Source organism: Sorex araneus, chromosome 1 (assembly GCF_027595985.1).
Source record: "Sorex araneus isolate mSorAra2 chromosome 1, mSorAra2.pri, whole genome shotgun sequence".
In the NCBI taxonomy this organism is placed as follows: domain Eukaryota; kingdom Metazoa; phylum Chordata; class Mammalia; order Eulipotyphla; family Soricidae; genus Sorex; species Sorex araneus.
The window spans coordinates 351834476-351858683 of record NC_073302.1 but is presented as its reverse complement, the minus strand read 5'-3'; the positions used below and the strand labels follow the sequence as shown (position 1 = coordinate 351858683).

At 40.7% G+C, this 24208-nt stretch overlaps 1 protein-coding gene across 1 annotated transcript in view; it reads left to right on the top strand.

Moving 5' to 3' along the window:
• Positions 1-24208, top strand: part of AOAH (acyloxyacyl hydrolase) — a 266187-nt gene that overhangs the window by 935 nt on the left and 241044 nt on the right. The gene's annotated exons all lie outside the window — the stretch shown is intronic.

Below are 24208 nucleotides of genomic sequence, written 5' to 3'. Positions count from 1 at the left end.
GACTTTTTATATATTCCTAGTGTACCTGTCACTGTCACTTTCATCCCGTTGCTCATCAATTTGCTTGAGTGGACACCAGTAAAGTCTCTCATTGTGAGATTTATTGTTACTGTTTTTGCCATATTGAATACATCACGGGTAGTTTGCCAGGCTCTGCCATGCAGGTGCAATACTCTCAGTAGCTTGCTGGGCTCTTCGAGAGGGGTGGAGGAATTGAACTCAGGTTGGCGTTGGCTGTGTTCGAACACCATACCGCTGTGCTATCACTCCAGACAGGGGGGTAGGGGTGGGCAAGGGGGGTAGGCTAGTGTACCTAGAGCTTCTAAAACGGTGATGGCTTCTTTGGATCATTTTTAGTAGATTATTCATAACAAACAATACAAAATTAATTATTTTGGTTCTGATTTGGGGGCAGGGTTTGGGTTTGGGAGGGAAATAGTCAAAATATGGTGGTGGCAAGGTGTAACGGTAGTGTAATTGGTGCTCAAATATTAAATGTAATCAAATATTGTGAACAACTCTATGAAAATAAAATTAGATTAAAAAATAAAACAATGATGGCTATTGAGGCGAGTCAGTTTGTGGGGCTGAGGAGAGAGGAAATTCTCAGAAGCAATTCTTAAATACACAGACCTGAAAATAAAATCTTGGCTTTAGAAGTCAGAGAAGGAATTCTGAGGTATAGTATGTGGCCCTGCTTTACAAATGGAAAACCTGGCCATGTGTATAGTCATACCTTTGACACTCAGGGTGCCTGATCAATGGCCAAGATCCAGAGACTAAAAAACAACACTCCCGAAAGTGCACAGCTGCATTAGAGGCCGAGTGAACTCTTTTTTTTTTTTTAATTTTATTGAATCACCATGAGATAGTTACAAGCTTTCATGTTTGGGTTACAATCACATAATAATCAAACACCCATCCCTCCACCAGTGCACATTCCCCATCACCAATATCCCCAGGATACACCCCCTTTCCCACCCTCCCGCTGCCTCCATGGCAGACAATATTCCTCATACTCTCTCTCTCTACTTTTGGGCATTATGGCTTGCAACACAGACACCGACAGGTCATCATGTTTAGTCCATTATCTACTTTCGGTACAGATCTTCCATTATGACTGGTTCCTCGAGCCATCATTTTCTTAGTTATTCCTTCTCTATTCCATCTGCCTTCTCTCCTTTGCTCATGAAGCAGGTTTCCAGCTATGGGACAATCCTCCTGGCCCTTGTATCTACTGTTCTTGGGTGTCAGCCTCATGTGATGTTCTTCTATATTTCACAAATGAGTGTAACTTCTTTCTTTTGGGTCTGTAAAGCCCTGTGTAGGTCTATTAGCCCTCTCTCCTCCATTTCTTCCTTCAGAGTCATTGTTTCCTTGGTGAATTTTGTTCTTGTAGATCTATCCAGAGATGATAAGGCAGTGTTGAAGTCTCCAACTACTATCATGGTGCTAGTGATGCCTCCCTTAAAGTCTGTTAGGAGTTATTTTAGTATTTAGCTGGTCATTCATTAGGTGTGTATACTTTAAGAGTGTGATTTCTTCCTGTTGTACATATCTCTTGATGAATAGAAAATGACCTTCGCTGTCCCTTCTAATCTTTTTCAGCCTGAAATCTATGTTTTCGGATACTAGTATGGCCACTCCAGCTTTTTGAGAAAGTTGTTTGCTTGCAGTATTGTTTTCCATCCCTTGACTTGAGCTTGTGTTTGCTCTGACTGTTCAGGTGTGTTCCTTGAAGGCAGCAGAAAGTTGGGTTTAGTTTCCGAATCCATTTTGCCACTCTGTGCCTCTTTATTGGTGCATTTAGACCGTTAACATTAAGAGAGATTATTGTCATGGGATTTTGTGTCATCTTTCTGTAAGGTCTGTTGTTCTCGTGGGGTTTTTCTTTGTTTTATTGTAGCCCCTTTAGTCCATCTTTTAACTTTGGTTTTGAGTCTATGAAGTTCTAAGCGGTTGTTTATTTGTGAAATAGTGTATGGTTCCTTTGAGTTTAAGTGAGAGTTTAGCCAGATAAATTATTCTTGGTGAGGCATTCATTTCACTGAGTTTTTTCACTATGTCCCACATGGTCTTCGGGCTTGGAGGTTTCCTCTGATAGGTCTGCTGTAAATCTAAGGGGTGCTTCTTTGTATGTGATTTCCTTTTTTTTGATCTTGCTGCTTGCAGTATTGTGTCTCTATCCGCAGCATCCATCATTCATACTATGATATGTCTTGGAATTTTTTTTATTGGGGTCCCTTTTAGCTGGCACCCTCAGGCTCCTTGGATCTGGATGCCCACATTCTCCAGCTCTGGGAATTTCTTAGCAATGATGTCTTTAACTGTCGTTTTTTCATTGGGATTAGTTCCCTGTGCTTCTGGTACTCCAATGATTCTTATGTTGTTTCTCTTGAGGTCATCCCCGTGGACTCTGATTCGCCCTAGAGCCATTTTGAGGTATTTTGCCATTATTTGTTGTTACCTGTATGCTTTCTGCAGCTCATCTTCAAGGTCACTGATTCTGTCTTTGGCTGTAATCATTCTACTATAGAGGGCTCCTACTGAGTTTTTTACTTCATCTATTGATTCCTTTAATTGTGTGACTTCTGTTCGTAGCTTTGAAATTTCTGCTCTCATTTCTTCCTGTATATATATATATATATATATATATATATATATATATATATTTGCTTTTTGGGTCACACCCGGCGATGCACAGGGGTTACTCCTGGCTCTGCACTCAGGAATCACTCCTGGCGGTGCTCAGGGGTCCATATGGGATGCTAGGAATCAAACCCGGGTCGACCGCGTGCAAGGCAAACGCCCTACCCACTGCGCTATTGCTCCAGCCCCCACTTCCTGTATTTTCTTGGTGGTCAGTTCCAATGCTACCTTCATATCCTCTCTTAATTTATTGGATGTCTCTTCCATGGTTGTTTTGAGTTCATCAATCATCTTTACGATTTCCTCTCTGAATTCTTTATCTAAGAAGAGGTTGTATTTGTGGGTAGTCCCTGTTGAGGCTTCTGAGATCTTTTCTTCATTCTCTCCTGGTGGTGGGGATTTTCACTGTTTCTTCAGGTTGTTATGGGCCTTACTCTCAGGCACTCTTCCTAGCCTATGTAGGGTCCCTATTGAAGACTTTAGGCTATGATCTCTTTATAAAGGGCTTTGTGTAGCTTCTTGGGTTCACGGACAGTTTTTGTGAAATTAGGATAAGCTAATCGATTAGCATATAGTGATTGAGATGGCCTGTGTGTTTTTCAAAGAAATAAGTTAAACAGATTGTGACCTAAGTGCACAGTGCAGGGAAGAGGAAAAATAATTGCGGCAGCATTAGTGGCCTCCCCACGGAAAGGAGGCCACGCCCCCTTTTGAGGGCACCCCTGACGTAAGGACACGGCCCCACCATCCTAGTGGAGAAGCAGGGCAGAAACCTGGGCGATTCAGGACAGATAACTGGAGGGGAGGTGGGAGTTAGGGCAGCGCGTGGAGGTGGCTGACGGCGGCAACGTGGGAATCGGGGGCTTCAGGAGCCCCAGACAGTGGGGTGCTGCTGGAGGGCTCTTTCTCGCTGGGACCATAGCACACTTCTATTGCAAAGTCTTTTTTTTTCTTTTTGGGTCACACCAGCGATGCAGTGTTTAGTCCTGGCTCATGCACTCAGGAATTACCCCTGGTGGTGCTCGGGGGACCATATGGGATGCTGCAAATCGAACCCAGATTGGCTGTGTGCAAGGCAAACACCCTACCTGCTGTGCTACTGCTCCAGCCCGCAAAGTCTTCTTTGTATGAAAACTTAAGAGTCCTTGTTTCCTGTGAATCTCTCCTAGGGCTTAGAAGCAGAGGCCTTTGCATTATCACACACTATTTGGTTCCTTCTCAGAACTATTCATTACGCCTTCATTTTCTTTAAACAAAAGTCCAAAGCCTGTTACATGGAAATACTTGAAAAACTGCATTTAAAAACTTTTTATTTTATTTTTCTAAAGTAGTTTACAGGGGGCTGGAGCGATAGCGCAGCGGGTAGGGCATTTGCCTTGCACATGTCCAACCCGGGTTCGATTCCTAGCATCCCATATGATCCCCTGAGCACTGCCAGGAGTAATTCCTGAGTGCAGAGCCAGGAGTAACAAAACCTGTGCACTGCCAGGTGTGACCCAAAAAGCAAAAAATAAATAAATAAAAATAAAGTAGTTTACAATATTTGATTACATTCAATATTTGGAAACCAGTTCCACTACCATTACACCTTCCCACCACCATCTTTTGGATGTTTCCATCCAGAACCCCAAACCCTGTTCCAAAGCAGAACTGAAATAATTTAGTTTGAATTATTTGTTATGAATAAACCAAAAATGATCCAAAAAACATTCCTTAGAGAAGAGTGTGTAAAGATTGTTGTATCTTGTATAGAAGAGATCATTAATCCCTGCTATAAGAGAATATGTTAAGGGTTGAACCTTGTGTGCTTATATGTATATATATGTATATATAACATATATATGTAAAATACATACATCTTATGTATGTATATTTACATACATACATATCTGTAAAAATATATTTCCCTCTAAGATTGGTTGCCTTCTACTTTAAACCCCATTGAGTGTGGTGTGCTACTCTTGGAGTATGAGTGGTGTGAGGTATGAGATTTCGAATGGTCCAGGGATAGGTTTACTCGTGGGTAAGGCTCAGCCAGAGCGTGTGGAGAGTGGCTATGAGCATGGTGGTAGTTGAGTCTGGAGGTTTTCGGCTGCCAGGGCTGGGTCCTTTGCGGTGGGGAGGGGCCAACCCCCCCGGGGTGCCCTGAATGGAACAGACTGGAGCAGGATCTAGCGGCATGGCTATGGCATGTTGTTTCTCCTAAGAGAGAAGGACAATGAGTCTCTGGATCATGACTGTTGATGAGATTATCAGGAGCCAGTCAAAGTTGGCTTGTAAGTTATCTAATGCTTGATTAATACATTTTATCACTTGTATCACTCGTCCTCGTCGTCCCATTGCTCATCAATTTGCTCAAGCAGGCATCAGTAACGTCTCCATTCATCCCTGTCGCATTCTAGTGTAGCCCATTGGTCTGCTCACTCTAGGAACACGAAGAGCATCAAACTCTTCATTCAGGGTCTTGACGAAGAAGTCCGACCATCTCATAGGTGAGCAGCGAGGCGTTCTTCCACAGCGAGTCCTGTGGAATCCAGTCAGTAACGGCTCTAGTCCAGCAGTTGTCTCCAAACTGCATTATGTATAGGAACACAAATCGCATGATGTGTTTGAGTGAATCGATGCTCATGGCCAAGTATGTGTGACAAGAACACTGACACCACCAATGCCTCTACTGTCACATGTTCCGAGGAACAGCGTTCTCCAGTGTTGGAAATGGTGTGATGTGATCGATTCCTTCTTGTCTTGGTCAGTCGAATGATGTCATACTTGATCTTCTGTGGTTGCACCATCAGGTCCTCAATGGATGCTTCCGATGCCAGCATACATGCATTGAAAGTACAGACAGTCATTTTAGTCCTTCTTCATTTTGGTAGCTCAGTTTAGCCCTGAGATTTTATCAGCCTCTCCAGCATCCTTCCCAATGCTGCCGTATTGGGGGCTCTTTCAGGGTCAGGGGAATGAGGCCCACTATTATTACTGTTTTTGGTATATTGAATATGTCATGGGTAGCTTGCCAGGCTCTGTCATGAGAGCAGAATACCCTCGGTAGCTTGCCAGGCTCTCCTAGAGGGACAGAGGCTTTTAGAGCAGCCTCTAATTGTCCTTACCGAATGCAAACTTTTGGTCGACTGGCATGTTGTAATGATCTACATGCTGACAAACACGTACCTGCATGCATCTCTGGGCAGCACCTGTTGATTCACTCTTCGCTAGTTGGCACCATTGCCACCACCCCCTCTCCGCCACAAAGAGGCGGTGAACCATCGAGGGGGAATACACTTTAAAATAAACATTTTGTGGTTCTTGGTGGTGGAATATGTGCACTGGAGAAGGGATGGTTGTTTGAGCATTGTGTAACTGAGGCTTAAGCCTGAAAGCTTTGTAACTTTCCACATGGTGATTCAATAAAAAAAAGAATAAAAAAAATTTTTAATGAAAAAAATTAAACATTTTGCTATATCATGTTTTATGTTCAGGTTCTGGCTAGTGAGCCTTTTGATCTATGGGGACTATGGGTGGTATTAGGATGGTGGATTGAGGGGCATGAAATGATCCAACATAGCCGTAGCTTCACTTATGCCTTTGGCTTCTTTAAAGGGAAGGCCCAGAAGGTTGGCTTAGTTGGGGATATGTCTCAAGAGTGAGGGCCTCATGGGGATAGGACTTCTGACCTGACAGCACAGGGGTCCCAGAGACAGTGAACAGGGGTCGTAACAGTGAACCTGGCCCTCTATGTCAGGAGCTAGAAGCTGCTGAACTCTTGAGACCAGGGTCTAGGAACTGGGTCTGCACTTCCTCTGCCATCTTCTTTCGGTCAGAGCTGTCATGAGACCTCCACTCAGACTCTAGGTTAGAGGACAGGACCCCACGTCTGGTGGGGAATAGGAGAAGATGGAGACTGTCTCTGTTAGTCAATGGGACTCCCTTTGACTCCCTTTGAGGTACATACAAATACCTCATGAGTCCAGGTACTCAAGCCTATTACTAATTATACTTGATGATTATTTAGCACCCATTTCTCTATTTATTTACAATTTCTGGCTAAATCACTCATCTCTAGGAACCTAACAAGAAAAACGATGCAAGGGAAGTTCATCACACAGTCAAGGTCTCCTGAGCATTAACCATGTACTAAGTCAGATGCTGCCAGTGGCCACAATGGTGTCTTATTACTTCAACTTAGCTCCTTGCGAAGGGTGCTTGCATATGCTTACAGGGGTTACATTCCATTCCATTTTGGTGCTCACAGTGCTCTTCAGGAGTTGCCATTCTCTCACACAGTGCTCACTAGGGGTCATACTCCTGCTCAAAATGCTCATGCATGTTTCAGTTGTGGTACTCATGGGGATCACACACAAGTGTTGCAGTGCTTGCACACAGGTGGCTTCCACTAAATATTGCATTGCATTCTGGCATTGGAGTATCTTGAGTGAGTGAGCAGAGCTGTAGGCCCAGACTCAATGCATGTGACAAGCACTAAGAATTGAACTCTTGACCTCAGGCTTTCAAAGTAGGTGACATTGCACCATCCTGTAAGACACCAGGTAGCATATTTGTCACACCACTCTGCTAAAGGGTTTAAGTGTTATGTGGCATGACATAGTAGGTTATTTAGAGGGTTCAGATCACTAACTCTTCACATTTGGACAGTGGAGAAGTTGGCAGCACAAACAAATAAGCGACTTTTGTCACAGATCTCTATGACAATATTTTCAAGATTCATCCAAGTTGTCTCATGTATCAATTTCATTTCTTTGTAGAGATGAATAAGCCATTGTGTATATATATTCTATTTTATTTACATTCTTATTATCAACGGACACTTGAGTTATTTTTACTTCTTTCATTTTCATTTCTCCAAGAGAATAATAGTGAATAGTCATATGATAAGTTCATGTTTAATATTTTGAGGAACTGTCAAACTTTTCTAGAGCAGCTGCACTATTTTACTTTGCTATTTGCAGTATATTAGAATTGCTATTCTTCTACTACCTCACCAAAAACTATTATTCATAATTTTTATTTAATCACTGTGAAATATAATTACAAGATTGTTCATGATAGAATTTCAGATATACAATATTCCAATACAATATTCCAACACCCATCTCCCTACCAGTGCACACTTCCTGTCACCACTGTCTCCAGTTTCCCTCCCACCCACCCCCAGTATCACCCCCACAGCCTGCCTCTTACATTTTCCTTTTAGACACGCTGGTTTTCAATACCATTACTGAAAACATATCTCCTTTCAGCACTCAGTTACTGTCCAGATGTCCAGAGTGATCATTTGCAACTATCACTGTCATAGTGGTTCCTTCTCTGTCCTAACTGAACTCCTCCTCCTTTTCCTCCTCTGTTACAAACTTCCTGCCATTAACTACTTCTCCAATCCTTGTTTCTACTGCCTTTGTGTATCATTCATATACTTTATATACATTTTTATTGAGAAGTCATCTTAATGGAGCTGGACTGATATTGTAAGTTGGATCTACACTGAAAATGATGATTTAATAAGCTTGTTGGAAACTTCTTGTATTGTATTTCTTCAATGAAGAAATCCAAGTGCTTTCCCATTTTAATTGGGTTCTCTTTTTCATAGTTGTATTTATAAAGTTCTTTGTGTAATATAGAAATAAGTTGTTTTTCAAATATTGTTTTTGAATACTCTTTCCTCTTATGTGTATTGGTTTCCTCTCCACAATTTTGGTGGTATCAAACCTGCTCATTGATCTACGAGTCAAGAAATGAAGGTTTCCAGGGACCTAGGAAGCCACCTCTTCCAAACCTCAGTACTGTCTCAGTTTCTCTCCCTCTGGGCCATCTGGTTTCAGTGTTTGAGGCCCTTTGTCAAACATGAGCTTGCATAGTACTGAGCTTGCATGTAAGAATCACAAGATGAGGAAGGAGAGCTCACAGTAAGAGAGCTTCCAAGGTCAGGTGGTGAAGAGAGAGTCTCACTGAGGTGGAAGATCACTGTGACAAGAAGGAGCCACCACAAAAGTTACTGAGTCATTGAGCCCACGTCTCCCTCAGAACCAACCACCCCAGCTCTAGTTCCAGGAAGAGATTGCAGATGAAATCAACCAACAGGTCTCAGATCACGAACATGAGCATCTTGCACTAGCTACATGGAGCTCCAATGGTGTCTTATCGATTTTCCACAATATATTTGCTCCAAACTACACATCACATTTGCTCATGAACCAAACGCTGATTCAACTGTGCTTGAACAGGCAGCACCTCTATCTGCCACTTTTCAAATGTTATGGAATCAATAATAAGCCATGCTCATTTTTGCAAAACATTATTTTCTCTACATGGGTGATTTAAGGGCAAAGAAATCCTCATATTTCTTAGTCATTGACATTTAAATTGAATCATTGACTTTTGGGTTTTTTTTATTTTAAATAGCTCTATTTGGTGCTCAGAAGCCTCTGAAAGGGTTTCTTAAAGGCCCTATTTTCCCTCTTTTGTGTTTGGTTAAATAGGTATCCAGTTATAACCCATAGCCCACACAGCAGGGTCAGAGACAATTTTTATACTTTGAATAACCAAAAGAAAGAGGCAGTGCCATGGTTTCAAGCCAGCTTGAAGAATAAAATAAAAGTGTCAGTGATAAAAATAGAAAAGATTTAGATATAACCAGCAGAGAAGGATTTAGGATCAAAACATACAGAAAGAAATGTCACTCACTTTATTTCTCTATCCCTAAACACTTGTTAGCCACCGTGGCTGCTGATAATAGAAATATTTTATCTTAGCACTTATGTGGTTCACATTTATTCTTCTCTTACTAACTCAGAGTTCCCATCCTTTCCTCTTCTGACAAGGTTGATATCCATTCTCTGTGAGAGTGTATTATCACCCTGATGTTCACAGCCTTTCAGAGGTACCCTCTGTTCTCAGTCCTCAGAGCTCCCACACTAACTGTCTTGGTTGGTGAAGCTGACTGGGATCCCCTCAGCCCAACAATATTCACAGCCACTTCTGCTAATGAGTGACTTCCCATGGGCCATTTGGGGTTCTACAGACCATTCTCACTGACCCTGGCGATCTAGCCAGATGTCCAGTGTCTCCATTCAAAACTGCGGTTCTCTTGCATCCGGCCCCTCATTTTGATTACATAATTAATTATTTTTATTTAGGCACTGTGGTTTTAAAAATTCATAGTTATTTATAGTTGAGTTTCATGTTTACAATGCAATGACACCAAACCGTCACCAGTGTCCACTTCCTTGTACCAGTGCTCACTTTCTTCCCCACCTCCCTAGCCTGCCTTCTTAACAGGCACATTTCTAAATTTGATTATTGTAGTTTTGTCTCCTGCTTCAGTGTTGCTGGCTATGTGGCTCAGATCTATAGAGAAACAACACCTCAACACTGTCAGTGTGTCTGGTGCTGAACTCTATCCCCTTTTTATTGCTTTCACACACCCCTACTTATAGTTTATTTCTTTCTGTATCCTTAGTTCTTAATAACACCTCTCTCTATAATGATTTTAAGGCATTTTATAAGTTTCCCCCACCATGAGTACCAGTGATAGTTTTTGAGATAGAATGAGAACTGGATCCTATCTCATACTGCAATCAATATGTCCAATCTATAAATTCCTTAGAGAACTTGTCCCCAAGCAAAACACAGTCCATTCCAGCCTGTGAATTCTTCCCAACAAACCAGTAAGGTGCTGGTGACAAACTATCTACCAGCACTTCTCCTAAAGACCTTCCAAGAATGCAGTGGGAAGCAGCTATGTCACCTTAAATCACCTGCACCCATCTCAGGCACAACAACCTATAGGCCTTATGGAATATCAGATCCCAATCAGGCACACACAGAGCAGTGCCCACTGCATCCCTTGGAGCCCAGTGTAGCATTTTCTGGCACCTGACAAGGGAGATTCTGATCACTGATTAGTTTCTGGTCAACATAAAATGTTTCTGACCATCTGGTTGGAGAATAGGAAGCAACAACTACACTAACATTCAAACAAAAACATAAATATTTCATAATATTCACTAATCTTCCAAGTTAAAACCTCTTAACAAATAATAGAAGAAAAGGGAGCTGCCTCAAACTAATAAAAGACATCTATAGAACCCTCCCACTAACTTCATCCTGAATGAATGCTAAGTGCTTTTCTCCTGTCTGAAGCTTGTGACAAAGTCAATTCCCAACACAACTAGTCAACACTTTTTGGAATATTCTATTGTGTTCATAAAAGAAAAACAAGCATGTTGATGAAAACTGTATTTTTGGACATGATTCAGAATGTAGAACATTCTAAGGTTTATATTTAAAAAAACTACTAAAACGATAAATGTAACAAGATTGTGAGGTTCAAAATTAAAATTAAATCAGTAACATATCAGGAGTTCAAGAGATGGTCCAAGAGTTAAAGTTTCTTTTCTTATAAGTAGCTGACCCTGTTTGATGCCCAACACCCTATGTGGTAACTTGAAAACACAACCAGGAGTGACCACTGAGAACCGAGCTGGGAGTAAACTCTGAGCATTTTCAGGAGAGGCCAAAAACAAAAAAATAGTTTATTTTAGCCACCAAGATTCAAAATTGAAATTAGAAAGCAATTCATAGAGATACAACAAGGGAACAGCATCGGGCAATGATAAATCCTTGGTCCTGAACTACAAGCCCAATTATCAAGCAGTGAGTAGTTGGAGGAGAAGGGAGGGAATGAAGATGGGACCAGACATGACATGGGGACAGTGGTGAAAGACCATGCCACCTTGACGGAAGTGGAGGTAGGAACTCTGCACATCAGTTACTTGAACACTATTGCAACTATATTACCTAAACTATAATTTAAAACATTTTTAAGAAAAAGAACATTCAATTATGAACAATAAGAATATTTAGGAACAAATTTCACTAATAAATATAATTACACTACAAAAATGGAGAAAGGCAACATGTAAATAGATCAGAAGGCTGAGTAAGAGTAAGATAGCGAAGCTCTCACAAATGATGTATAAGCACTAACTGCAATTGTAATCAAAATTTGAATATCCTTATTGGTATAAATTGGAAGGATGATCCTAAAATTTATATGGGAATGCAAAGACACCAACATGGTTAAATAATTTTAAGAATGTTGTCAGAAAACTGAAATGATGATTTCTAAGTAACTTGTAGTTATTTTAAATTATACAAAGTTTAGAAGAAATTTTGTGACTGAGTAACTCAGACATTCTTAGATAAATACCAAAACACTATCTAAAAAAGTTGTTTCACTTAATTGCATTTAAACACTTTTGTTTTCAGAAAACACCATTAGAAGTAAAAGGAATAGCACAAATATATGAATAATGTTTGCAAATCTAGGCTACATAGAACAATGATTAATTTAATTAATATGATTAAAATGTTCCACTTTCAAGTTCTGTATTTTATCAGTTACATGTTACTTTTAGAACAACAGTGATTACAAGTGAAATAGATCTGAATCACCAGGTAGCCAACTAGCAGTTGAATCACTGGTCATCTGAAAGGCACTGGGTATATAGACTGATATCTCCAAACCTAAAGTTTTTCATCTATATAATGGGAAGTGCCAATCTCAGTGAGCATTAAAAAGGATTATCACTGTATCACTGTATCACTGTCATCCCATTGTTTATCAATTTGCTTGAGCAGGCGCCAGTAATGTCTCCATTCATCCCGGTCATATGCTAATATAGTTTATAAAAAAATCAGAAAAAAAGCTAAAACAAAAGTATTTTAGAAAATGTTATTTCATGTTTCCCAAAGCTTGTTAAAATAGAAGGCAATTATTACACAGACAAATCAATGAAAATTTGTTTTATAAAAATTTATGGGTTTTCTTATCATAAAGGAATACAAAAGTTTTCATAGAAAGTGAAATGAGTCAGAAAGAGAGGGACAGAAATAGAAGTACTACACTCATTTGTGGAGTATAAAATAACATCACATAAGGCTGACACCCAAGGACAGTAGATACAAGGGCCAGGAGGATTGCCCCATAGCTGGAAACCTGCTTCATGAGCAGAGGAGAGAAGAAGGCAGATGAAATAGAGAAGGGATCACTAAGAAAATGATGGCTGGAGGAACCAGTTGGGATGGGAGATGCATGCTGAAAGTAGATAACAGAACAAACATGATGACCTCTCTGTGTTGCAAGCCATAATGCCCAGAAGTAGAGAGAGAGTATGGGGAATATTGTCTGCCATGGAGGCAGGGAGAATGTGGGAAAGGGAGGGTTTACCCGGGATATTGGTGGTGGTGAATGTGTACTGGTTGTGGGATGGGTGTTTAATCATTGTGAGATTGTAACCCAAACATGAAAGCTTGTAACTATCTCATGGTGATTCAATAAAATAAAATTTTAAAAATTCTTTTTGAAAATATAAATGTGTTTGTTAAATAAAAATGTCAACTTCAAATTTGGGCCACACCTGGTTGTGCACAGGACTTACTCCTGTTCTCTGCACTGAGGATTTGGGACTCCCTTGTGGCAGGCTTAGGGACCAGTTGTGATGCTAAATCAAATATGGGTTAGCCACATGCAAGCAAGCACTCTATCTGTGTATTTTGACTCCAGCCCATAACTTTCTCTTGAAAAAACACTTGTAGGAACTTTGGCAGTAGTAAGCATTTGCAAGCCAGTTAAGACTAAGTAGAAAATAGGTTAGTGAGTAAAAGGTAAAGGGCATTGTTTAGGTTACATGTCTACCTATCTACCTGCCCACCCACCCAACATCTTCCTAACATTTCTATTATAGACCCATTCTCCCCCCATACGTCTATTTTTATAGCCACTTAACCTCTACCTCCAACTATGTATCAGAATCCAACTACAAAATTGAATGTAAAACTAGAGTCACAATTTTTAGAAGAAAAAATTTAATTGGTATGTGTATTTAATAATGACTGACTTTGTAATTAAGGTTTATACAGAGAACATTTTTCAAAATCAATGAACTAAAACTGTATCTCCAGCAATTGACAAAATTATATATGGAGTATGATTTCAGATAAAGGATTTTATTTAAAATATTGTATAAGCAAAAGGGCATTGAAAAGAACACTATTTCAGCTTCTCAATTCTTTCTGGATGTATTAGGTTTTAACAAACTCTAAGTGAAATAGTAATAGATATAATTAAAAGATAAGTCTTAAAATTTCTTATATATTCCAGAAATAAAAAATGTGAAAGACTCCATTGGCTAAAATCAATGGTTTTTGCAGGGAGGTTAATAAAGTTGACAGGTAATATATCATTTGAAATAATTTTCTGTAGATTTACTATATTCAATTTTATCATTATCTGAGATTAACAATTGCATTTTTGTAACTATGCATATTCTTTTATTCCTTTAATCTTAAATTGTATATGTCCTTTACTTTGCTAAGACTTACCCTACCTTAATATTATTTAAATTATTTGGGGGGGATATTGGGTGGGACACACTTGGCAGTGCTTAGGGGACCATAAGGGATGCACTTCTGACTGTGTATTCAGGAATAATGGTTATCATAGATAGCACTGATATTAGCACAGATTGCACTTTTTTTCAGTCTAATGCCTTTGTATTCTTTAGATACTTGCCTAGAAGGGAAATTGATGGATCATATGGAAAATACAGTTTTTAAAATTTTGAGAAATCTCCATTCTGCCAGGCTCAAAGGACTATATTGGATGTCAGGGAACAAACTCCTGGTTGTCCGTGTGCAAGGCAAGTGCCCTACCCATTGTACTATTTCTCTGCCCCCATTTCTGTTCTTTTTAAATAATACTTTTTGTTTGTTTTTGAGTCAAAACTGGTGGTGCTTAGAGATTACTCCTTGTTCTGTGCTCAGGGATCACTCCTAATAGGGTTCAGAGAACCATATAGCATGCCGAAGATGGAACACGGCCAAGAGATGTATTTAATGTCTATCTCTACAACCCTGTCAATAAAATAATTTATCGAGGTAATAAAGCCTCAATAAATCAGTCTTTAATCCAGTGATATGTATTAATGGTACAGTATCACATCTTTCCAAATGCATGTTATCAGACCATACATATCGAAGTAGCAACCTAACAGTCACAGACCTCTGGACTCCCTTCCCATGAGAGCTACTGCCTCCTGCTCCATGGGTAAACTCAGTCCTTGCAATTAGGCTCCAAGAGTTTGTTTTGTTCTGTTTTAAAAGCACATGTAAGTGAACTCACTTGTTACTTGTCTTTCTCCTTCTGATTTAGTTCATTTAGTAGGACACCATCTATTCCCCTCATGTTATTGAAATGGTAAGCTTTCAATGTTTTTTAGCTGCATATTATTGCACATAAAGGGTACCACAATTTGTCCACTCCTTTATCATTGCACACCTAGCCTGTTTGCATATTTTGGTTGTTATAGATAGCACTGAAATTAGCACAGGTGTACTATTTTTTCAGGTTAATGCCTAGAAGTGAAATTGATGGATCATATGGAAAATACAGTTTTTAAAATTTTGAGAAATCTCCATTCCCACAGAGACTAGACCACTTTACAGACCCACGCATAGTGAATAATGTCTCCTTTTCGCTCTCCGCCGAGATGCAACCCGGGTGGCCACACCTTTGTGTGGTCGCTCTGATGCTGATCGACCATGATCTGGAGGCCAGCTAGACTACTTTTAGTACCGGCAGCTGCTCGCAGAAATGTCTCTAGACTGTGAACTAAGCCATAGCCCCATGCTTCCCCAGGAAGGGAAATGATTCAATTTCTAACATAAATCTCTCTGGATTTAGTTACTAAAATACTAAAATACAGAACTCCCAAACCTTGGGAGATGTGAAGAATGACTTCATATCTCTTCGTTCAACTAATTATCAAATGCTTCCTTGTTAACAGGGCTGTTTTTTGGGGGAGAAGGAAATCCAACAATAGTGAGTTTTGTGTTGAAATATGGAATGTAATCAAGGTAAAGAGAAAGTGAAGTGAAATTTATCAGCTATGCAGGTGGGAGTGGGGGGACGGGAGGGTGGGAGGTATAACTGGGGCTTTTGGTGGTGGGATATGTACACTGGTGAAGGGAAGGATGTTCGAGTATTGTATAACTGAGACATAAGCCTGAAAGCTTTGTAACTTTTCACATGGTGATTCAATAAAATAAATTAATTAAAAAAATAAAATAATGTATCCTTTTACTCCACACCTTCATAGCACTTGTTGTTCCTGATCCTGTTTATATAGACCATTTTCACAGGCATAAAACTTGGTGTTGTTTTATTTTGCATTTTTCTGATGATAAGTGATAATGATAGTTTTGTCATGTGCCATTGGCAGTCTGCATTCCTATTTTGGTGAAACATTTGTTCAACTCTTCTTATATTTTGATAGGCTATTTGATTCATTTATTTATTGCTGAGCTTTATGAGGTCTTTATATATCTTAGATATGAGTCCTTTAGCAGATGTAGTAAAATTGCTTATCTCATTCAGTATGATGATTTTCATTTAATAATAGACTTTATTATTGTTTTAGTTTGAGCACTGTGGTTTATAGACTGTTCTTAGTGAATTTCACACATGAGCTATTTCACCAACATAGTTATGCTAAGGGAAAAGTGGAAGAGAAGGTGGAATACAGTACCTAGACCTGGGTTGTGTGCGTCAACCTCTGATTTAGCAACTTAAAATTAAAAACATAAAATTAGTGTTTAATTATACTAGAAGGATACTTTTATGTGACTATTTTCATACCTTTCTTGTTTTCTTTTCACAAATATCAGGTAGGCCTGATAGAAAATTTGCTGAATGAAATATGACCCATAAAACAATATCCCCTGCTGACATTCAATCAGGGAAATTTGAAGGGAGCAGGTCTATGTGGGTACATTAGAGTGGGGAAGGATGTGGCTTGGCTCTGAAATCTATACTACATCTCCCTTGGGGCCCAAACCAGAAGAAAATTCTTCTTGAATTCCAATTTTCTTCCAACTTGTTCTTAACTAGTCAATTGTATCATGTTTGTCTCCACAGTAGATCTCACATTGCCTATCAACTCTGTTCCATTACCCTTCATTACCCAATTTACCATACATCCCCCGTTCAGACCAAAACAGAACTTACTTTGTTTCCTTTCTTTTACTTTTTCCTAATATTTCTTCCCAATGACAATATGTGATATTCTAAAGTCACAGATCAGATTGTAGGAGCTCCTTCCACAAAGCCTATCCATGACTTCCTGCCAGGCCAGCCAACAGTCGAACCAATCAAGAGGGAAGGAGAGGATCTGAAGAGACAACACAAGTGGTTGAGAGGGCTGAGTTTTCATGGAACAGCAGAATTGATCTTTATTTCAGGCAGCCTTTTATACATCTCTATCAGGAACTTGGCAGGTTAAAAACATTATTCATAGTTATTCATGATTGTTACAAAAAGCACATGTTTTTGATTATAACAAGGTGAGGAACATAGTATAATGAAAAACAACTTGTTCCTAGATCTACAATATACAGAAAAACAATCTAATTATTCCTGTGCTTTCCAATAATTGCTGAAGGTGTAGTTTTCACAGAATCACAATCCATCTAGTTCTTATTAACTTAACTTAGATCATGAATGGTGAACTATTAACTTCTCTATGGGCGTTCCGGACCATGTGGCCGCTTGACACAGCATAAGACACTTAATACCCATTTTCCATGATTTTCGCACCATATTTTATGGGCTTCAAATATGGTGTGAATCATGGGAACACCTGTAAGTGCAATTGGAGGGCACTCTAAAAGCCTCCATCTCTCTCAGAGAGCCCGGCAAACTATCAAAAGTACCCAGCCCGCACGGCAAAGCCTGGCAAGCTACCCGTGGTATATTCGATATGCCAAAAACAGTAACAATGTGGCCCTCATTGTCTCACACTGAAAGAGCCCCCAATATGAAGCATTAAGAAGGATGAGCAAGGAGAGGCTGATAAAATCTTAGGGACAAACTAGACTGCCAAAGCGAAGAAAGACTAAAATGACTGTACTTTCAACACACATATGCTGGCATTGGATGCATCCATTGAGGACCTGATGGTGCAAGCACAGAAGATCAAGTACGACATAATTGGTCTGACTGAAACAAGAAGGCATCAATCACATCATGCCATTTTCGAAACTGGAGGAGAACTGATCCTTAGAACATGCAACAACAGAGGCGTTGGTGGCGTCGGTGTCCTTGTCAACACAAACTAGGCCATGAGCATTGATTCATTCCAGTGCCTAACAATCTGAATCTGACGATTACTCTTGAATAGATGTGGTTCACTGCCGGCAGTTTTTAACTTCGTCGTCTAGGCACCAACATCCAACTACAATGAAGAAGAAATTGAGAAGTTATACATAGAGCTGGAGAAGTTCTATAAAGAAAATGACACCTTCTACAAGACCATTGTTGGTTATTTTAATGCCAAGATAAGACCATGAAGTTCGCCCGAAGAACTTCACATTGGGTCCCATGGCCTAGAATGGAACAAACAGGGTGAGAGACTGTCTGAGTTCATCATATCGACCAAGACCATCCATGGTAACTCACAGTTCCAGAAGGCTGGAATGTTGGACATGGGAGTCTCCCGGTGAACAGTTCCAAAATGAAATTTGCCATATCATATTCAATCAAAAATTTTGCCTGACCGATGTTACTGTTGTCCCAAAATTCTAAATGGCATTGGACCACCATCTCCTTCGTGCAAAGTTCTACTTCACAGAGCAAGGAGAAAGGACTGCAAAGTTTAAGTTTGAGATGACAACTCCCAGAATGACCACCAACTGGGAGCTCTTTGGCACTATTGTGGCAATGTGGGATGATGCCATCCTTGACAACAGTGACAAGGAATAAGATAGACTGTTTCAGCACCTCCATAACTGTTCAAAGAATGCCGAGAGTGCGAAAGCCACAGATGCCTGTCTTCAGAAACTCTCGAGCTCATTTGTCAATGTGGTTTGGCACAAACCTCAGACAACCACAAGCTAACGTCCAAGCTCACAAAGCTATGCATAGAAGCGATAAAGGAAGGCCTCAAAGAGAGAAGAGCAGCAGTGTTGGCCGAAGCACAGAGGCTGGGAAAAGTATTCAAAACTCTCGCCAGTCCTTTGCCAACTACAAGACCAAGATGACTGCCCTTCAACGTCCTGATGAATCTATCACATCTTCCAAAAGGACAATGGAGAGGATTATTCACAACTTCTACTCGGATCTCTTCGACAGCCACGTCCACCTGCCCACATGCCAAATTCTGCAGGATGGATATGTCATTCCCAACGTCTTTTCTTCTGAAATCCAACATGACAGTTCATTGGTAAAGATGCATACAGCACCCGGTTCAGACAAGGTCAGAACCGAACACCTGAAGAATCTGCCGCCAGTACTCATCAATACACTGACTCTTCACACACTACCTAATGCAAGGCTCTTCACACACTACCTAATTCAAGGTTCCATCCCAATGGAAAACCAGCAGGACCGTCCTGTTGTACAAGAAGGCAGACATCCATGACATTGGCAACTACACCCAATCTGCCTGTTGTCCATCATCTACAAGTTGTTCACTTGAGTCATCCTGAATAGAATAGGCTGAACACTAGATGAAGGACAACCACGGGAACAAGCTGGGTTCTGAAAAGAATTCAGCACAATCAACTGTATCCACACAGTGACCAGAGCTCATTGAAGTTTCGTGAGAGTTCAAGGTGCCGCGCTGTCTAACGTTCATTGATTTAAAGAAGGCCTTCAATTCTGTTGAGACTGAAGCGGTCATTGAAGCCCTTGTCAAGCAGGGCATTCAAATTCAGTACATCAGGATCCTCTGCGTGCTGTACTACGGATTCACCACCAGGATCTCACCATTCTATAAGGAAGTGATCATGGACATAAAGAGAGGAGTTCGGCAGGTTGATACCATTTCACCGAAACTCTTCAGTGCCACTCTGGAAAATGTCATGCGATGTCTAGAATGGGAAGGAATGCGAGTGAAGATAGATGGTAGGCAGCTACACCACCTGCGCTTCACTGATGACATTGTTCTCATAACACCAAACATTAGCCAAGCAGCACAAATGCTGGCCAACTTCAACTGCAAGTGTGGAAATGTCGGACTGCAGCTGAATCTCACCAAAACAATGTTCATGAAAAACAAACTAGTCCCTGACGTTCCATTTGCTCTCAATGGAACTAACATCTCCGAATGCAGCAGCCATTATGTGTACCTGGGTCGAGAACTCAACATGAGGAATGACTTGGCGCCAGAACTGTGCAGGAGGAAGAGAGCAGCGTGGAATGCCTTCAAGAGCGTCGAAGAAGTGGTTGAGAGGACTAAGAACCTCCATCTCTGGGCAGATCTTTTCAACTCCACCATTCTTCCTGCATTAACATACGCCTCAGAGACCTGGGCCCTAGGAAAAGAGAATGAGAACGCTATTTGGGTATCCCAAAGAGGAATCGAAAGAGTTATGCTTGGAGTATCATGTTTCACTCAAGTGAGAGAAGGAATCTAGAGTTCTGACCTCTGTTGACGGTCAGGAATCAGGGACACTATCTCGTTTGCCAAGGCATCAAAAATCAGATGGACTGGACATGTAAGTGATTCAGAGACGACCGCTGGAAACCAACTGGATTCCACAGGACATCAAAAGACCATGGGGCTGCCCACCAACGAGATCGTCAGACTTCTTTATCAAAATCCTGAATGAACGGTTTGAGGCTCTCCCTGTTCCTGGAGCAAGCAGATGTAATTGGGCTACACTAGCACATGACAGGGATGAATGGAGACGTTACTGGCACCAGCTCGAGCAAATCGAAGATCAATGGGATGACAAGTGATACAAGTGATGGGCTTAGTTTGGCGACACAATGGCCACTCCACGTACTTGGGGTGGCAGACAGAGAGCTATGCCAAGTATTCTTTTTTTTTTAATAAATTTATTTATATTTAATTAATGAATCACCATGAGGGTACAGTTACGGATTTATACACATCTGTGCTTATGCTTCCCCCATTCAAAGTTCGGGAACCCATCCCTTCACCAGTGCCCATACTCCACCACCAGTAAACCCAGCATCCCTCCCATCCTCCCCAATCCCATCTCCCCCCACCCCACCCTGTCACTGTGGCAGGGCATTCCGTTCTGTTCTCTCCCTCTAATTAGCTATTGTTGTTTGCAATAAAGGTGTTGAGTGGCCACTGTGCTCAGTCTCTAGCCCTCATTCAGCCCGCAACTCCCTTCTCCCACATGGCCTTCGACTACATTATAGTTGGTGATCCCTTCTCTGAGTTGCCCTTTCCCCAGAATGTGAGGCCAGCCTCCTAGCCATGGAGTCAACCTCCTGGTAGTTGTTTCTACAATTCTTGGGTGTTAGACTCCCACTCAGTTATTCTATATGTCATAGATGAGTGCAATCTTTCTATGTCTGTCTCTCTCTTTCTGACTCATTTCACTTAGCATGAAACTTTTCATGCCGATCCACTTAAATAAAAAATTTGTGACCTCCTTTTTTCTAATAGCTGCATAGTATTCCATTGTATAGATGTACCAAAGTTTCCTCAACCAGTCATCCGTTCTAGGGCATTCGGGTTTTTTCCAGATTATGGCTATTGTAAACAGTGCTGCGATGAACATACATGTGCATATGCCATTTCGATTATACTTTTTTGCCTCTCTGGGATATATTCCCAGCAGTGGTATTGCTGGGTCAAATGGGAGCTCAATTTCTAATTTTTTGAGAATCATCCATATTGTTTTCCAGAAGGGCTGAACCAGTCGGCATTCCCACCAGCAGTGTAGAAGGGTCCCTTTCTCCCCACATCCTTTCCAACAGCGGTTGCTTTTGTTCTTTTGGATGTGCGCTAGTCTCTGTGGTGTGAGGTGGTATCTTGTGGTTGTTTTGATCTGCAGCTCTCTGATGATTAGTGATGTAGAGCACTTTTTCATGTGCCTTTTGGCCATTCGTATTTCTTCCTTGGTAAAGTTTCTGTTCATTTCTTCGCCCCATTTTTTGATGGGGTTGGATGTTTTCTTCTTGTAGAGTTCAACCAGTGCTTTATATACCCTTGATATCAACCCCTTATCTGATGGGTATTGTGTAAATATCCTTTCCCATTCTGTGGATAGTCTTTGGATTCTGGTCAATGTATCTTTTGTGGTGCAGAAGCTTTTTAGTTTAATTTAGTCCCATTTGTTGATCTCTGTTTTTACTAGATTGCTTAGTTCTGTGTCACCTTTGAAGATACCTTTATCTTCAATATCGTGGAGGGTTTTCCCGACCTTGTCTTCAATGTACCTTATGGTTTGTGGTCTAATGTTGAGGTCTTTAATCCATTTTGATCTGACTTTTGTGCATGGTGTCAGGTTAAGGTCTACGCCCATTTTTTTGCATGTGGTTGTCCAGTTGTGCCAGCACCATTTGTTAAAGAGGCTTTCCTTGCTCCACTTCACATCTCTTGCTCCCTTATCAAAGATTAGATGATCATACATTTGGGGTTGTGTGTAAGGGTATTCCACCCTGTTCCATTGGTCTACGGCTCTGCCTTTGTTCCAGTACCATGCTGTTTTAATTGTTACTGCTTTGTAGTAAAGATTGAGGTTGGGGAGGGTGATGCCTCCCATCATCTTTTTCCCAAGAATTGTTTTAGCTATCCTTGGACGTTTGTTGTTCCATATGAATTTTAAGATTGCTTGATCCATTTCTTTGAAGAATGTCATGGGTATACTTATAGGGATCGCATTGAATCTGTATAATGCTTTGGGGAGTATTGCCATTTTGACAACATTGATTCTCCCTATCCACGAGCAGAGTATATGTTTCCATTTCCTCATGTCTTCTTTGATTTCATGGAGTATCATTTTGTAGTTTTCTTTGTAGAGGTCTTTTACTTCCTTGGTTAAGCTGATTCCGAGGTACTTGATTTTCTGGGGTACGATTGTGAATGGGATTGCTTTTTTTTATGTCCCTTTCCTCTGCCTCATTGTTTGCATATATGAAGGCCATGGGTTTTGGGGTATTGATTTTGTAGCCTGCAACTTTACTGTATAAGTCTATTGTTTCTAAGAGTTTCTTAGTAGAGGTTTTAGGCTTCTCTAGATATAGTATCATATCGTCTGCAAATAGTGAGAGTTTGATTTCTTCCTTTCCTATCTGGATGCCCTTAATCTCTTTTTCTTGTCTAATAGCTATCGCAAGTACTTCCAGTACTATATTGAAGAGGAGTGGTGAGAGTGGGCATCCTTGTCTTGTGCCTGATCTCAGAGGAAAGGCCCTCAGTTTTTCCCCGTTGAGGATAATGCTTGCCGTAGGCTTGTGATAGATGGCTTCGACTATCTTGAGGAAAGTTCCTCCAAACCCCATTTTGGCGAGGGTTTTCATCATGAAAGGATGTTGGATCTTGTCAAATGCTTTCTCTGCATCTATTGATATGATCATATGGTTTTTATCTTTGCTTTTATTGATATGGTGGATTATGTTGATTGATTTCCGAATGTTAAACCATCCTTGCATCCCTGGGATGAATCCCACTTGGTCGTGATGTATGATCTTTTTGATGAGTTGCTGGATCCTATTTGCCAGTATTTTGTTGAGGATCTTCGCATCGGTGTTCATCAGGGATATTGGTCTGTAATTTTCTTTCTTAGTGGTGTCTTTGTTTGCTTTTGGTATTAGGGAGATGTGTGCTTCATAGAAACTGGGAGATTTCCTGTTTTTTCAATTTCCTGGAATAGTTTGAGGAAAACAGGCAGCAGGTCTTCTTTAAATGTTTGGAAGAATTCGCCAGTGAAACCATCTGGGCCTGGGCTTTTGTTTTTGGGGAGGTTTTTGATCACAGTTTCAATTTCCTTAACATTGATGGGTCTATTCCAAGTATTCCAAGTCTTCTTTGTTCAGTCTTGGGAGATTGTAGGAATCGAGGAATCCATCCATTTCTTTTAGGTTCTCCTGTTTTGTGTATGCCAAGTATTCTTGACCCTCGTTTGAGGCAGCTCCCAGGGCTATGTCCACTTAAGGACCCTGTATAGGCAGGCAGCTCCCCACAAATTCCAGTGCTTTTAGGTGATCCCCTACCTCTTTTGGAGTAAATGAAGTCCACGGATCTGACTTATCCCATCCTTGCACCTCATTTCCTACTGCTGGGCTCTGGCAGCAGGCTTTCCTAGACTCATTGCCACCTAAGTGCGTACCAACTCTCACGCCTACAAATTCCTGATTTCTCTGTTCACAGCACTCACTGTTTTCCAGTATATAAGCTCTCTCTCACAATCTTTCTGTATATGCTTGAGAGAGAGAAGCTCACTCTAATTGACACTAACCAATGTTTATACCATCCCTATCCTCACTATATTCTATCATTTCACCCTGTTCCTTTCTTCATAGCACCCCAAATTTCGTACAATTGTGTCTTTGTTTGTTTGTTTATAATACATTTTCCCTAATGGGTAGGATTCCAAGAGAAAGGAACAGTATCTGCTTCCAGCATATGCTCACATGCCCATTCCTCCCATCCACCATCCCAGCTCTTTCAGTTTATCATCTAGAAAAGAGTCCAATACATCCTAAATTCTATGCCCAGCTTCT